Source organism: Protopterus annectens, chromosome 4.part0 (assembly GCF_019279795.1).
Source record: "Protopterus annectens isolate FY-2018-M chromosome 4.part0, PAN1.0, whole genome shotgun sequence".
Taxonomy (NCBI): domain Eukaryota; kingdom Metazoa; phylum Chordata; order Ceratodontiformes; family Protopteridae; genus Protopterus; species Protopterus annectens.
This window is the reverse complement of record NC_056733.1, coordinates 1,541,069,198-1,541,083,577: the sequence shown is the minus strand read 5'-3', so window position 1 is coordinate 1,541,083,577 and position 14,380 is coordinate 1,541,069,198.

Here is a 14,380-nt window from a genome sequence, read left to right as displayed (position 1 = left end):
TCACACATGCTAGAAAGAAACTCTTCCATCTCAGTCAATAGCGGTCTAGCAACAGGCCAACTAGTAGCACCCTACCCTCCTGTGCAAGTAGGACAGCAAATGTTTGTGCATCTGACTTGTCCAAAGTTTTAGGCTTGGACATCAATAGTACTAATGTCTGTAACCTCATTCTGCTGCTCACAGTCATGGTAGAGCTGGTCAGAATTTGTTTGGTTGGCTTGGTATCCATTGGCCATGAAGAAAGATAGCATGCAACAAGATCTCATTCGCCATGCGGGAGAACTTGCATTCAAATGCTTTTCCTATATTAATATTAGTCCTAAATCTAGAAAAAAAACATCAATTTTTTTATGTTTCGTACAAACCACAATAATAATGCACAGGCAGGGTGCTCATCTGCTGATCCCAATCAACTTTCCTGTCTGTGAGGTAAGGAGGAATCTCACCATGCTTTCCAAACACAGCCTCCTTTAAAATCATGATCCTAGCCTTGCAAATGTTCCTGGCTACAAATATCATGGCCTTGGCCATACAGGCATTATGTTACAAGTCATTTTCATGTAGGCACATCTAAGCCTCAATTAGATCAACAAGAACTGTTTCCTGTTAAACTTAGAGATCTGTATTCAACTAAAGTAATATAGGCAAAAATGCATACTGAATGATTATAATTTTTTAGTTGACACGTGCCACAGGCAAAAATAGAAAATGAGACCCCTGAGGAAACTCCTCATTATCACAGACCTTAGCCAATGCAGCAGCCCATTCTCCTCTTTGGTACCTCATACGAAGTATATTGATTGTCATTCTTGCATATTATTGCTAATTCTATCAGGGGAAATACATGATTAATAATATTGAGTAGTTAACGATGAAAAGTTTTTTTTTGCTGCATCCTCTTTAAAGTGAACAATTATATTTCTTAGGTGATCTAAAGAAACATAAAACGACCATATACTAGCATACCTATCTAATTTATTGGTGGAAATGAAGTCTGACTTTATGTATTCATTCATTATATGAATTGAATTAACCATTTAAAGGATACACACTTAAGAAGTCTAACGTTTGATAAAGAAAGAGGGATATTCTTTGTCTAAAGAGAAGAAAAAAACATCTGTGTTAATGAGCTGTAAAATGCACACAAACTCACACTTTAGGGCCTGCAAAAGAGTTTTTTCTACCTCCTAGGATATGCATGAAAAAATACATTTTATAACCAGGGTAAAGTATCACTGCACATAGCCCCATTTCAGTCTCAGCTGAGAGCAGTCTATTTAAGTTACATACTCAAGGTCATACAGTTGGCTAATTTATTGGTGGAAATGAAATCAGACTTTTGGAGAAGTATCTGTGAAGATCCTGTGGAACATAACAAAGATGCTAAATAGAAGTAACAGAAATAATAAGAAGTTTAAAGGTACAGGATATGAAATGGGATGAAGTAACAGCCAGAGAGATTGAAACAAAGTTAAGAAAAGCCTCTAATTGGAAATCCCAGACCCAGATGCAGTACCTAACATTTGGTTAAAAGTATTAACGTCTTTGCATGATGATTCAGCCATGATTAAGAACTATTTATATGCACACCTCAAACATACACCAACCTCACTAACAACAGGAAAAACAATACTCCTAGTTAAGAGTTAACATGCAAGCTATCCTAAAAATTATATACCAATAACTTGCCTTCCAACAACATATAAACTATACAAGGGAATTGATGCCAACAGAGTTTATAGTCACTTAGAAGAAAACTCAATTATGGCAGTAGAACAAAAGGGCAATAAAAGAAAGTCATACGGAACAATGGATCATTTCTTGTTAAATAAAGTCATAGAGGAGAACTGGAAAAAGGGGAAAATCTAAGTATGGTATGGATTGACTATAGAAAATCATTTGATAGTATCCCACATTCACGGATAAAAGAGTGCTTAAAAATGTATAAGATACACCCTGCACTGATCAACTACATTACAATGACCATGAAACAGTGGCAAACCACTTTGCAATTAAGCCATGATAAAGGACACATTATTATTCTGGGGATAAAAATTCAAAGGGGGATATTCCAGGGTGACTCTCTGTCACCACTACTATTCTGCCTTGCCTTTAACCCATTAAGCTGTCTACGTAACAGCTTAGACCATGGCTATAATTTGACTCCTAGAAAAGAACAAAGTGTAAAGACTTCTCATCTTCTCTTTATTGATGATTTAAAATTGTATAGTTTATCAAATGAGGAATTGAAAGTACAACTGTAAGTTGTCAAAACTTTTTCAGATGATATAAGAATGTCATTTGGTCTTGATAAATGTGTAAAACCAGCCTTTAAAACAGGAAAACTGCAGTACCAAGAAAACATCAGTTTGGGACAAGAATGTGATATAAAAGAAGTAGAGCAAGAGGGAGTGTATAAATATTTGGGAATTGATGAATGATCAACAAGAAAACATGAACAAATGCAAATAAAACTTAGTAAGGAATACTTTAGAAGAATTAAATTAATCCTGAAAACAGCATTGACATCTAGGAATAAAATCCAAGCTATAAACCAGTTTGTTTTTCCTGTCCTAACTTACAGTTTTGGAGTGATTGACTGGCCCCAAAATGTGTTGGATAGATTAGATAGGAAAACAAGAAGGATACTTCATGTTCACCAAATGATTTATAAAAATCAGCACATACCAAGATTATATATTCCCTGTTCTGAAGGAGGGATGAACCTCCTTGAAACTGATTACATGTATAGATCTGCAGTTGTGGGACTTCTCACATATCTGTTGACCTCACAAGACCCAAACATAGTGAAAGTTATGAAATATGAAGAGAATAAATTTACAATGACTTCTCTGCTTAATCTAGCAGAAGCATATCGGTGTCAAGGAGGAATGGAAATCAAACCAGAAGTAGATAAATATCAGGCATCAACTGAATGTGCCAAAAAAGAAAAGAAAGAATATAAGGTGAAGGACCAGATGAGAAGGCAAGGAGTGTGGAAAATGCATAAATATAGTTGTAAGTATAGAAAACTTGGAAAAAAACTCATGTTGATCTGAAATGAATGCAGGAATGATTAAGGAGAAGCAAATTCAAACCAAGTGATGAAAGGTTAATATTGGTGGCCCAATATAGTGGGCTATATACACGCAGGTTTACAAAGTCCATTGAACACGTGGGAGAAACAGACAAATACAGGTTTTGTAAAACAGAATTGGAAACAGTTGCACACCTCATTGCAGGTTGTGACATACTAATGGCAGAAGGACTGTATAGTGAAAAGCATAATAATGTGACAAGACTGTTGCACTGAGATTGTGCAAACATTATGGTACTGAAGTGACTGAAAAACACTGGAAACATGAGGCACAAAGCATCACAGAAAATGATGAGGTTTACATCACATGGCATCACCCATTACCAACAGTTCAAAATATAGATGCTAGAAAACCAGATATAGTGGTCCATGAAAAGAAGACAAAAGTAGCATTGATCATTGAAATCTCCATACCCAGTGACTACAGTGTCTTGTGTACAGAGACACACAAAGTCATAAAATATCAGGAACTGCAGGCAGAAACGAGAGCAATGTGGAAAAGGATACACAGACAGTAACAATAGTAGTAGGAGCAACAGCTCTTTTAAAAAAATAATCTAGAATCATATTTAGATGTTACCAATACATGTAACCCTGTATGAATTACAGAAGGAGTCATTACTGTGCACATTGCAGGTGCTACAAAGAGACTTCTGGCTGACATCAAAGATTGAAACAATACTAATTTCATGAACTTTAATCATACTTTGACTTAGGAATGGTGCCTATTCCCATCATGGTATTAGAAACCCAAAAGACTTGGAGAAATAAAAATAAATTGTCAGATAGGAGCTGTGGGAATCTAACCCAGGATTGTTGCAAGGTATAGGTTTATCAACATTAATCTTAAACCTATGTTCCAAGACTTAAAGACATATTCTTAACTTTGTGATGGACTTGTTTTTTGCAAGCATTCATGTAGAGTCATTCAAGCTAGATATCTACCATTCAATTTGTTCAAGAGATTAAAGGAGAAATTGGTCATTGAATGCTTCCAATATTATTTCTTAATGGATCTAGGGAATGGCATTTGTGTGTGTGATGCATTCACTATGGTTCATTTTGGGATTTTTCTTTTTTTTTCTTTTTTTTTTTTTTTTTAAACAGACCTGCCAAACTGCAAATTGTTTGGGATATTACTTAAAAAGATCCACTTTGTTCACTTACCTGGAGCTCTCCCTTCCCATATATTGCTATTCCTCATGTAGTTTTACTTGTATAATTTTATTTTATTTTACATTTGTTTACCTGATTAGAGCACTGAATGAAGAATAACTAATTGCTGGCTCAGCCCAGGTTGGATGTAATAATAAGAACAATGCAAAGTGAGAATAATTGATGAGCTATATAGATATTATGTGCACATTGTGCCTGAAGTTAACAGTCCATCTTACATGGAATATATTAAAAACATTTGCAGCATGTTGCAAAATTGTAATACTGTATACATATGTGCATAACAGATAATCATAGGTTAAAGTGAGATAATCACAGGTTGCAGTGATTTTGAGATATAGAGAGCTAGAGCAGAGAGGGAGCATTAAGTTAAGTTGTATTTAGGTGATATGTCCTGTATTGTGACATTTTCATTTATACTTTTTATATAGAAACTCTTTGAGTTGTAGTCAGAAGTTAGAGAAATTAGTTGTTTCTGTGATATTTGACATGAAGGACTGCAACACTCTGGAAGAAAGTACAGAGAAAATGTGGTCAGAGCAGTAGTTTATTTGCTGGGGTTTGGACTATTGGACTTGAGTTGGATTGGCTCCTGAGGTTTTAGGTTGGGGTAGCTGAGATAAGTCTCATGTACAGTGGAGATGGGGTATTTTGGTGAATTAGTTTAAAGAGCAGACAGCCTAGAAATAGGTTTGTTCTGAATGGTACTTAAATCCTTTTGGCTCTTGGATTGGCTATGTGGCTATATATTTTAATGGAAATGGTTTGTGGTGTTGTGTTTTTGCTTGAGGCTGTGGCAAATAGTGTTATGCCACTTTCAGGTTGGGTAAGCAAAATGCCTTTGCCTATATATGCTCCAGTGGGTTGAGAGAGCTGTTTGGGTTTAGAATAAAAGATAAGCTGATTTTAGATCTGAGCATTTAAATGTGCCCCCTGAATTTTAAGGGACTGGTTAAGCCAAATGCTCAGGTATCAAAGGATGTTGTGGTTTCCATATGGTTATTGAGTCGATGTCTGATATGAAAGCGATTTTTAGTCTTTTGCTTTTCCTGAAGATCATAGTTTTGTTCTTTTTAGGGTTGAACAGGAGTCTTTTTGTAGCAAGTCATTTGCATAGTTTTAGGAGGTCTGTTTGAAGTCAATTTTGGATGTTATTATATCTGGGACTAGATCTGTAAAGGACCATGTCATCCACATACAGAAAAAATTGAAGCCGGGATGAGTCAAATTGCAATTTATTCACTAAATTTTAGAAGAAGAAGAAGAAGAAGAAAGGGGTGAGCATTTTGTCTTTCATATCATATGTCTAAGTGGAGGCAATCTGCGAGAGGGGAGGATGAGTCATTTTTACTGTGAAAGATCTGTTAGTGAGAAAGTCTTGGAATCACTAAGCAGCTGGGGGTTAACTCCAATATCTATAAAGTGGGTTAGTAAAATGGAGTGATCCATCATGTCAAAGGTTCAGGTTAAATCAATGAAAACAGCCCCAGTTAGGTTGCCTGTGCTCGTGTTGCTTAGGGTATGGTCTATTAGGGTCCGTCCATAGTGCAGCCATGGTATTCTTCCCTAACCAACAATAGCAAAGTTTATTGAAGTGAAAGTGATATTGTTGCTGGTAGGTGATGAGTGGATTACAAATATAGTTCTCCAAAATGTTGCATAGAATAGGGAATTTATAGATAGATTGGAAGTGGTTAGCGGAGGTGGGTTTGGTTCTTTTTGGACTGGTCTAACCAGTGATGATTTCCAGATTCAGGGTAAGGTGCTTGATGTAAGTTAGAGATTATTAATTTAAGTTAGAGGGGTGACTACTTAGTCTCTGCAGTGATATATAAACAGTTGGTAGAGATTGTCAGAACCAGTAAGTGAGTCAACTGAGATTTGTTCTAATAAAGATGTGCTCTGCTCTAAAGTAATACTAATGAATTAGAAGGGTGGCATGTTTTTGGGGACTGGGGTCAATTTGAAGGGAAGTAGAGGGTTATATGGTCGGAACGTTGGTAAATTCCTTGAGAATGTCAGAATATGAGAGACTGCCACTTTTACATGGTATGCGCTCTAGTATGGTATGGAGCCTTCCTTAGATGGAACCATGCCTATAAAATTGTTCACATCTTGCCAGAATTGTTTTGGGGAGAGTAGGAGGGAGCTTTGTTATGATGTAAGGTATTTGGTGATCAACTTCCTCTCTGAAGTTACTTAGTCACTCTCAACAAATGGCGCCAATTTCAAACAGCCTTTTCATCCTTATGAAGGGAATTTCCTCTGCTCCCCGACTGCTGTTCGCATTTTTCCCAGTGAGTACACCCGACTAACCCTCCTTAACTGGATCTCCCACCCCTTTGCAGCTTCCTCGTGGCAAGAAATACAAGCGTTCATCTCACCTGCAGGGGACCTATTAGTTTCATTAATCTTCCTGCTGTACTAGCTGCTGTTCATATTTTTTCCCAGTGAGTACACCTGACTAACCCTGCTTAACTGGATCTCTCACCTCTTTGCAGCTTCCTCGTGGCAAGAAATACAAGCATTCATCTCACCTGCAAGGGACCTATTCGTTTCATTAATCTTCCTGCTGTACTAGGCAAGTTTCTATAGTGAAACTCTTAAGTCCTTATTTGTCAAGTGGCATGCTCACTCACTCAATCAAATAGTGTTGGACTCCCCTAACCTTTCCCCTGAACTTTATCCCTCCATTCTCCTCTCTTTTTACAACTGCTAATATCAAGAGCTGCAAAACTATACAGACCTAATAACAGCATGTGTTAGGTTCCTTTTACTTGTGTAAGTTTCTTTCCTCTAGGAATTGCTACTCTTAACTGCTCCACCGTCTTGAGGCACACTTTAACTGATTGTTTCTACTGTGGTCTGGCAAGCTGCCTCAAGGTTTCCAGGGATCATTTCTGTTCACTCAACCTCTCTTTCCCCTTTCCTTTATAGCCTGTGTCCCATTGCTAGTGTACTCTTACCCAGCAGTTTAATGCTAAAGACACAGGTCATTTTTATACATTTATCTGCCTAAGCCTTTAATATAATTGACGTGTTTCACCAAGAAGGAAAGCTGCATAGCTTTCCTTCATTGTTTTTTTTTTCATTTCCCTGTATACTATCCATCCCTCTACTCAAAGTAAAAGATATTTTATTTAAAAGGCAAAGAATTATGGTTTACTGAAGCGAGTCTAGCAATATGGGGTCACTTTACAGACTTTCCACTAGTGATGAGTTGTATTAGCCTATTGAGTGGCTCCAGCTGATATGTACAACAAATAGTGTTTCTGCCCACTCCGCTCACTAAGCTTGCTTTGCTCCCTTCCCTGCCCCCATATCCCAACCCACCCCAGCACACCTACACTTATTCTAGCCAAACATCCCTCCCATTACAATCACAATCAACCACACCTGCAGCACCAACTCTAACCATGCCTCCAGCCTACCATCAACCTCCCACCTCAAGTACCATGATCCTACACACTCTGCCTATACTCTTTACACACACTCTTCTTGCACAGATTACATCTTACCACAACACCATTATAACCCCACCAAACAACTTCCACTGCACAACTACAGTCACCACCACTCATGTCACACCATCACACTACTCATACACCTCTCACAACAAAGACACCCTAATGCACCACCCACTTAAGCTATCACCTCCACCACACAAACAAAAAACATCCCTAATGCCTTACAAACTATCCCTCAACCTGCTTTATCTATCACCCACTTCACCCAAACAAAAAGCTACCCCAAAACTTAAACCAATTTTCTCATTACTAACACTAACGTCCTCAGCCATGACAATACTTGCCTTCAGCAGGGACATCCACCCAAACCCTGGACCCCACAACTCCTCCACTGATAGTCAGCCTAATAACCTCATCCACTCTCAAATTATATCCAATAGGAAACCAACTGACCTCCTTATCTTAAGCCTAAATATCAGAAGTATAACCAATAAAATCCATGAACTCCATGCTACCATAGACTTATACTCCCCTGATATTATCATTCTAACAGAAACCTGGCTCAAATCTTACATTACCAGTTAGCAAATTCTCCCTTCAGGCTACAATATCCTAAGACAAGATTGGTTGCACAAAAAAGGGGGTGGTGTAGCTGTACTGTATAAACAGAATCTTAATATTCAAATCCTAAACTTATCGGCCCCCCTAATTGACAAAAAAAGAAATAATCTCTATCAACCTAAAAGTAAACCAAGACAAGACCATTAACATAATAGGATGCTACTTCCCACCTGGCAACAATATCCCTCCAGTAGAAAACCTCCTCAGCTTGGTAAATCATCACCTTCCACAAGAAACCATAATATTAGATGATTTTAATATAGACTGGCTATCCTGTTTCAACCACCATCCAGCCCATCTAAATCTTAATGCTTTTTTCCAACTTACCCAGACACCCACCAGAATAAATAAGAATTCCAACAAGCATTCTACTTTTGACTGGATACTAGTCAGCAAGAGCCCCCAGTCATACACAGCTGGCTGCCCACCAGATAGCCTCAGTGATCATACCCCAACTTTCCTATTCAAAAAACAAACCCATTACCTATCAGCAAATACATAATAAAAAAGTAAACTTTAACTCTGACAAATTCATCTCAGCCCTAAGAAACTGCAACTGGACTCCACTAAAATAAATCAACCTTGATGATACTGTCCAATTTTTCAATACTACCTTCCTTAAAGTCCTAAGCACCCATGTGCCCACAATATTTACTAGAGTTAAAGCCCAGTCCTGCCCATGGCTACAAAAAGCCACTAGATCAGAAATTTAAAACCGAGACAGAACCTGGAATCACTGGCGCAAGACAAAAAAAAAAAAACGCTCTGACAGACAGAAATTCTGTGAATTACATAACAAAGTCAAAAAATTAATAAAACAGGACAAACTCCTATATTACCAGTCTGCCCTGAACTCCACCCAAAACAAACCTAAACAATTCTGGTCAACTATCAACTCCATCCTCCACCTAGGAAAAGTAGGAACCCCTCCACCAAACAAAACAAACTCCTCTGAAAACATTGCCACCTCTTTCAACACTCACTTTACACAAACCATTCTACCACTAGCAAAACAACACAACCCCTCTCCCCTACCCCCTCCAACTACACCTAGTAACCTGCCCATTGTATTCGCTTTCTCTTCTATCCCTACCTCAAACATAAAAAAACTCTTATCGAAACTAAAGCCTACAAAACTAGCAGCTGACAACCTCCCAGCTGAGTACCTTAAAATTGCAGCTGAAGCCCTAGCCTACCCAGTTGCAATCCTGATTAGCTGATCTTTATCTGAAAGCTATGTCTCTTCACAATGGAAAATATCCCACATTATCCCCCTCCACAAAGGTGGGCCCTCCACAGAATTCACCAACTACCGGCCCATAGCAATTCTATCTCCTCTATCAAAAATACTTGAGAGATGCATTCACTCTCAAGTTCTAAACTACCTCCTTACTAACAACTTCCTATCTAACACACAACATGGTTTTCGACCATACCATAGCACAACCACTGCCTTACTTGCTTTCACTAATACAATCCTTCAAAATCAAAACAATGGTTATTTCACCTCTGCAACTTTCCTAGACCTATTTAAAGCATTCGACATGGTCTCTCATAAACAACTCATCACTGTTCTCAATACTCTATCCTTCTCTCAGTCTGTCACAAACTGGTTCCAGAGCTACCTGACTGACCGCCATCAATCCATTGTTTGGCATAATGATATATCCCCCCAACTCCCTGTCTCAATAGGTGTTCCCCAAGAATCCATCCTTGGACCCTTACTTTTCTCCATATTCACTAATAATCTAGCCCTTGCTACCAAACAGGTCACTCTCATACAGTACGTAGATGATTACACCATCATCTGCTCAGCCCACTCCCTACTTGAACTTCAAAAGACCACACAGGAAGCCTTTCCTCAGTTGAAACTTGGCTTTCAGATGCACAATTAATACTTAACCCAAACAAAACTCCTCATCTTCCAACCCACCAAACACAATCTAAGCACCCACCAATTTAATATTAAAGCCAATGACAACACCATTAACCCCCCCACCCCCAACAGACCACACCAAACTACTTGGAGTTGAAATTGACAATAACCTCAAGTTTGACATCCACATCTTGTTAACCATAAATAAGTACACAAAAAAACTAGGAGCTTTATACAAAAATAAGCAATTCTTCACCAAAACAGCCAAGATTTCAGTTACAAATAATCACCTTATCTCCACCCTACTCTACGCCTCTCCAATATTTACCAACCTAAGGCAAAGCAAGCTAGGTAAACTCGAAGCTTGCTACAACAAAATAGCAAGGTTTGCCACTGGCACAAACTACCATAGCCACCACTGCACCTCACTTACTGAACTAGGCTGGCTAGAACTCCCTCAACTCCTTCAATGGTATCAACTCTCACTCGCCCACAAACTACTAAATCATCCTCTAAAAGTCCCCTCCTTCCAAAATCTATTCCAACCTTATCATACCACTAGACCACTATGCTCCAGCAACAAAAATCAGTTACAGGTAACTTGAACCAGGAACTCTGCTGGAGAAGTTCTCTTCTTCTACTCCATAGCAAAATTATGGAATACCCTTCCTCATGCTATAACTTCTGTGTCATCATGCACTAACTTCAAGGCTGCTGTAAAATCTCATCTATAACAGCATTGCGCATGCCCCTGTAACAAACCTCAACATCTCTACCCCAACCTCTCTAATCCCTTTCTTCCACCCCTCTAACTACCTTCAGATTTCAGCCAAATACATTGCTTGCAAACCTATATCTCAGCTGTAATCTTAGCCACTGTTATTCAAGGGTAATAGCTGCTAGCTCAGCTATTAAAATACTTGCTAGTCTTATGGCACCAATGATATAAGTGTTGTACCATTTAACTAAATACTTAATTTTATTTTGAACTATAACTGTTTACTACTATTGTTAAACAAAACCTACCTATACTTCTTGTAACTTGTAATTAATTGTTTTTATTATGGAGCTTTTCTCCCTGGGCCTCTGCTGAAAAAGGACCTGTGTCTAGTCAGATTTTCCTAGTCAACAAATGTAAATAAAATAAAATAAAAAATAATTAGGTCTGTAAATTGCTTATTTGGTAATATTGTGAGAGGAGGTATAGTGTTCTCTATTTGGAGGTGTGAAGTTCATTATCCAGGTTTCCCATGTCTGAAGTAAAGTTTACTTTACAAAGGTTTTGCACCCTTTTATGAGCCATTCAGCTTTGCTTTGCTTAAAGTATCTAGTAAATATAGAGAAAATAAATATTTTGATGTGAGCAGAGAAGATGAGATAGTTGAACTGCAGCGGACGTAGCATCTATAAGATTTTTTATAGGTTTCCAGTATATGGCTTACAGCTTAGATGAGAGTCTAGAGACATTGTTTGTTGATTTTGGTCTGAATGAGATTGTCTTGGGGGAAATTGATCTTCATATTTTGAATGTGAAATGTTACTGGACAATGATCACTAAAAATGGAGGAATGATTGTCACTCATTTCCTGTCAACAAAGGAAATTACATTAAATTACATCACAGTTACCAGCATTTCAGAGTGACCAATTAGGTGACAGATCTGAATGTGGGCTCTGGAAAAGTCCATCATACTAACTATTCTATGATTTCTGGAGATTGCCATGGAAGCTTTATTGTAGGCAACTACATAGAATTATGTATATAAATGAATGCCAGAGTTTGACATTCATAGCTCAACTTTTTGTGCTTTGTCCCATGCTGTTAGCTGAAATCTGAGTAATAAGGCTACCTATCAGAACTGTGGATAATCACAAGTCTCACAGTTAAAAAATATAACATTTGAAGGATAAAGAAATATAGTAAATCTCAGAATTCTCTGAAATGTCATTCCCCTGAACCACATGAAGGGGAGAGGGATACTGTGCCCTCTCCAGTACCTCTTCTACCTATGATAATGCTGAAATCACTGTATCTAAGAGTATGGAGAACACTTCTACTTTTCACATGTTTAGTCACTCTGTGATGAGGACTATAGCTGCAGTCCTCAAACTTTCAACAGAAGCCACAAGTTGTCCAGACTCCACCAGAAATTTCTGTAGCAGACTCTAATATCTTCAATTTACTCTGACAGCAAACAGAAAGATCTATGCCGCTCATTCTGTTCCTACCCTACATTAATCCCAGTAGCACCTAAATAGTAATAAAACATTGGTCTTCTGTAGTCTATGAGGAAGATTATTCCACTGGACTAGTGGATTTTTGATGTCCTATTGCCAGTGTTCACCTATTACAGTTTCTGCAGTGACTCAGCTTTAATATCTGGGGGTAGCTCAGTCGATGCTATAATATCACTTGTCAATTTTCCCTGTTTGCAGACAAAGAAGAGCAAGTCAGTCATGCAAGTCATTTCATTTATTTAATAAAAATTTCTCTCATCTTATCATGTAGTTTGGTGTTATTTTATACTTAGAAAAAAAGTAAGAGCAATTTCCCCTCTGTCGTGGAAAATTTATCAATAGGCGATATAAATGCTGCTTCCATGAGTTTCCCCTAAAAATGCCAGGAATTAAGTTAATAAACAATAAATAAATTAATCAAATAATGTCAAGACTGTCTACAGTATTTCATGTTGTCTGCAGTGCAGAAGGACACCTTACTATCCTGCTGTTAAATAACACGTTGTCATGTGGCCTTATCTGCTGCTTTGTTCTGTTGGAGGCCCATCTGAAAGAATTAGTCATGCCAGGAAGCTCTGATTTTCTCTTTGTACCACTTCTCCAGACTGCTGTCACAAAGAAATCTCTGCTTAAGGGACAACCAGGGTTACCACCTGTCCCACTTTGCAAGGGACAGTCCCTCTTTGGGCAGTTGTGTCCTGACAAAAAAATATTAAAAATTGCAAATGTCCTGAGTTTGTAGGACATAATTATTTCCTATATTTTATGTAATAGTTGCATAAAACAGTTATTCTGTATCTAAAATACCTAAATGTTGTAAGAAACATGATAAGCAACTAAAATGCTACAAGAATAAGCTTTTATTTAGGCAAATAAGTTAAGTTCTATCCTTTGTACTGACTGTCAGTATGTGCCGGCCTGTAAAATCTGATGTTTGTACCGAAAATGTCCCACTTTGGCCATTTGAAAAGGTGGCAACCCTAGGGACAACAGTCCAAGGGGCTATGTCAGACAGGTGTTCGGAAAAGTGCAGCAGATGATTGAGGAGAGACTAATAACAGACAGCTACAGTGGGAACCAAAAAAGAGAAAAAGTAAAACATGCAGCCATTTTCCCTTAACTTTGTTTACTGTATCAGCAATGACATCATCTGTGCTCCATCTCCTTTGATTTTCACTTTAGTCTTAAGATTTATACCTCATTTGCAATCTTGTATTCCTCCTAAACATTTGTTCCATTTTTTTGCAAGTAGTTTTAGCCATCTACAATGCTTCAGTGCACTTCTTAATTACAGATTTCTCAGACTGACTCTTTCCTACATAACTGCATTCTCCGCTGTTTACAAAAAGTATCTTTTCAGAAATTTATGGCACAATCCTTCTACCCAACAACCACTTTTGTAAAATATGTAAACTATCCCTTCTACTGTTGTACTCCACAAAATATATCAAAAGTAATGGTTAGCTCACAGTAGACACAACACAGAGAAACTACATTTCTTGGAACTTTATTACAATAGAAAATAAGATTTCCTTTATTATATTCTACTGCATACACAAAACAAATGTATCAAAAGCCAAATTTCGGAATAAACCCCATATCAATACAACCTTTACACTCAGGTTTAAAGACGTTGTCTCAGCGTCTAATGTTGTGTTTCACAATACAGCCCTCCAGGTATTTCAGATATTAATTTTCAGCATTCATAAAAGCAAGGTTAAAAAAGAAACTAACAATATTTATCTCATCTTGAACTGCTCATGAATAATTTAATTCCTTATTGCATGTTTCCCAAACCATTCATTTTATTTTCATGGTATGGTTTTAAATATTGCATGAACTTAATTTCTTTGAAATAATTTCATCATACCTGGCCTTGTCATTTATTTTAGATAAAAAATGACAA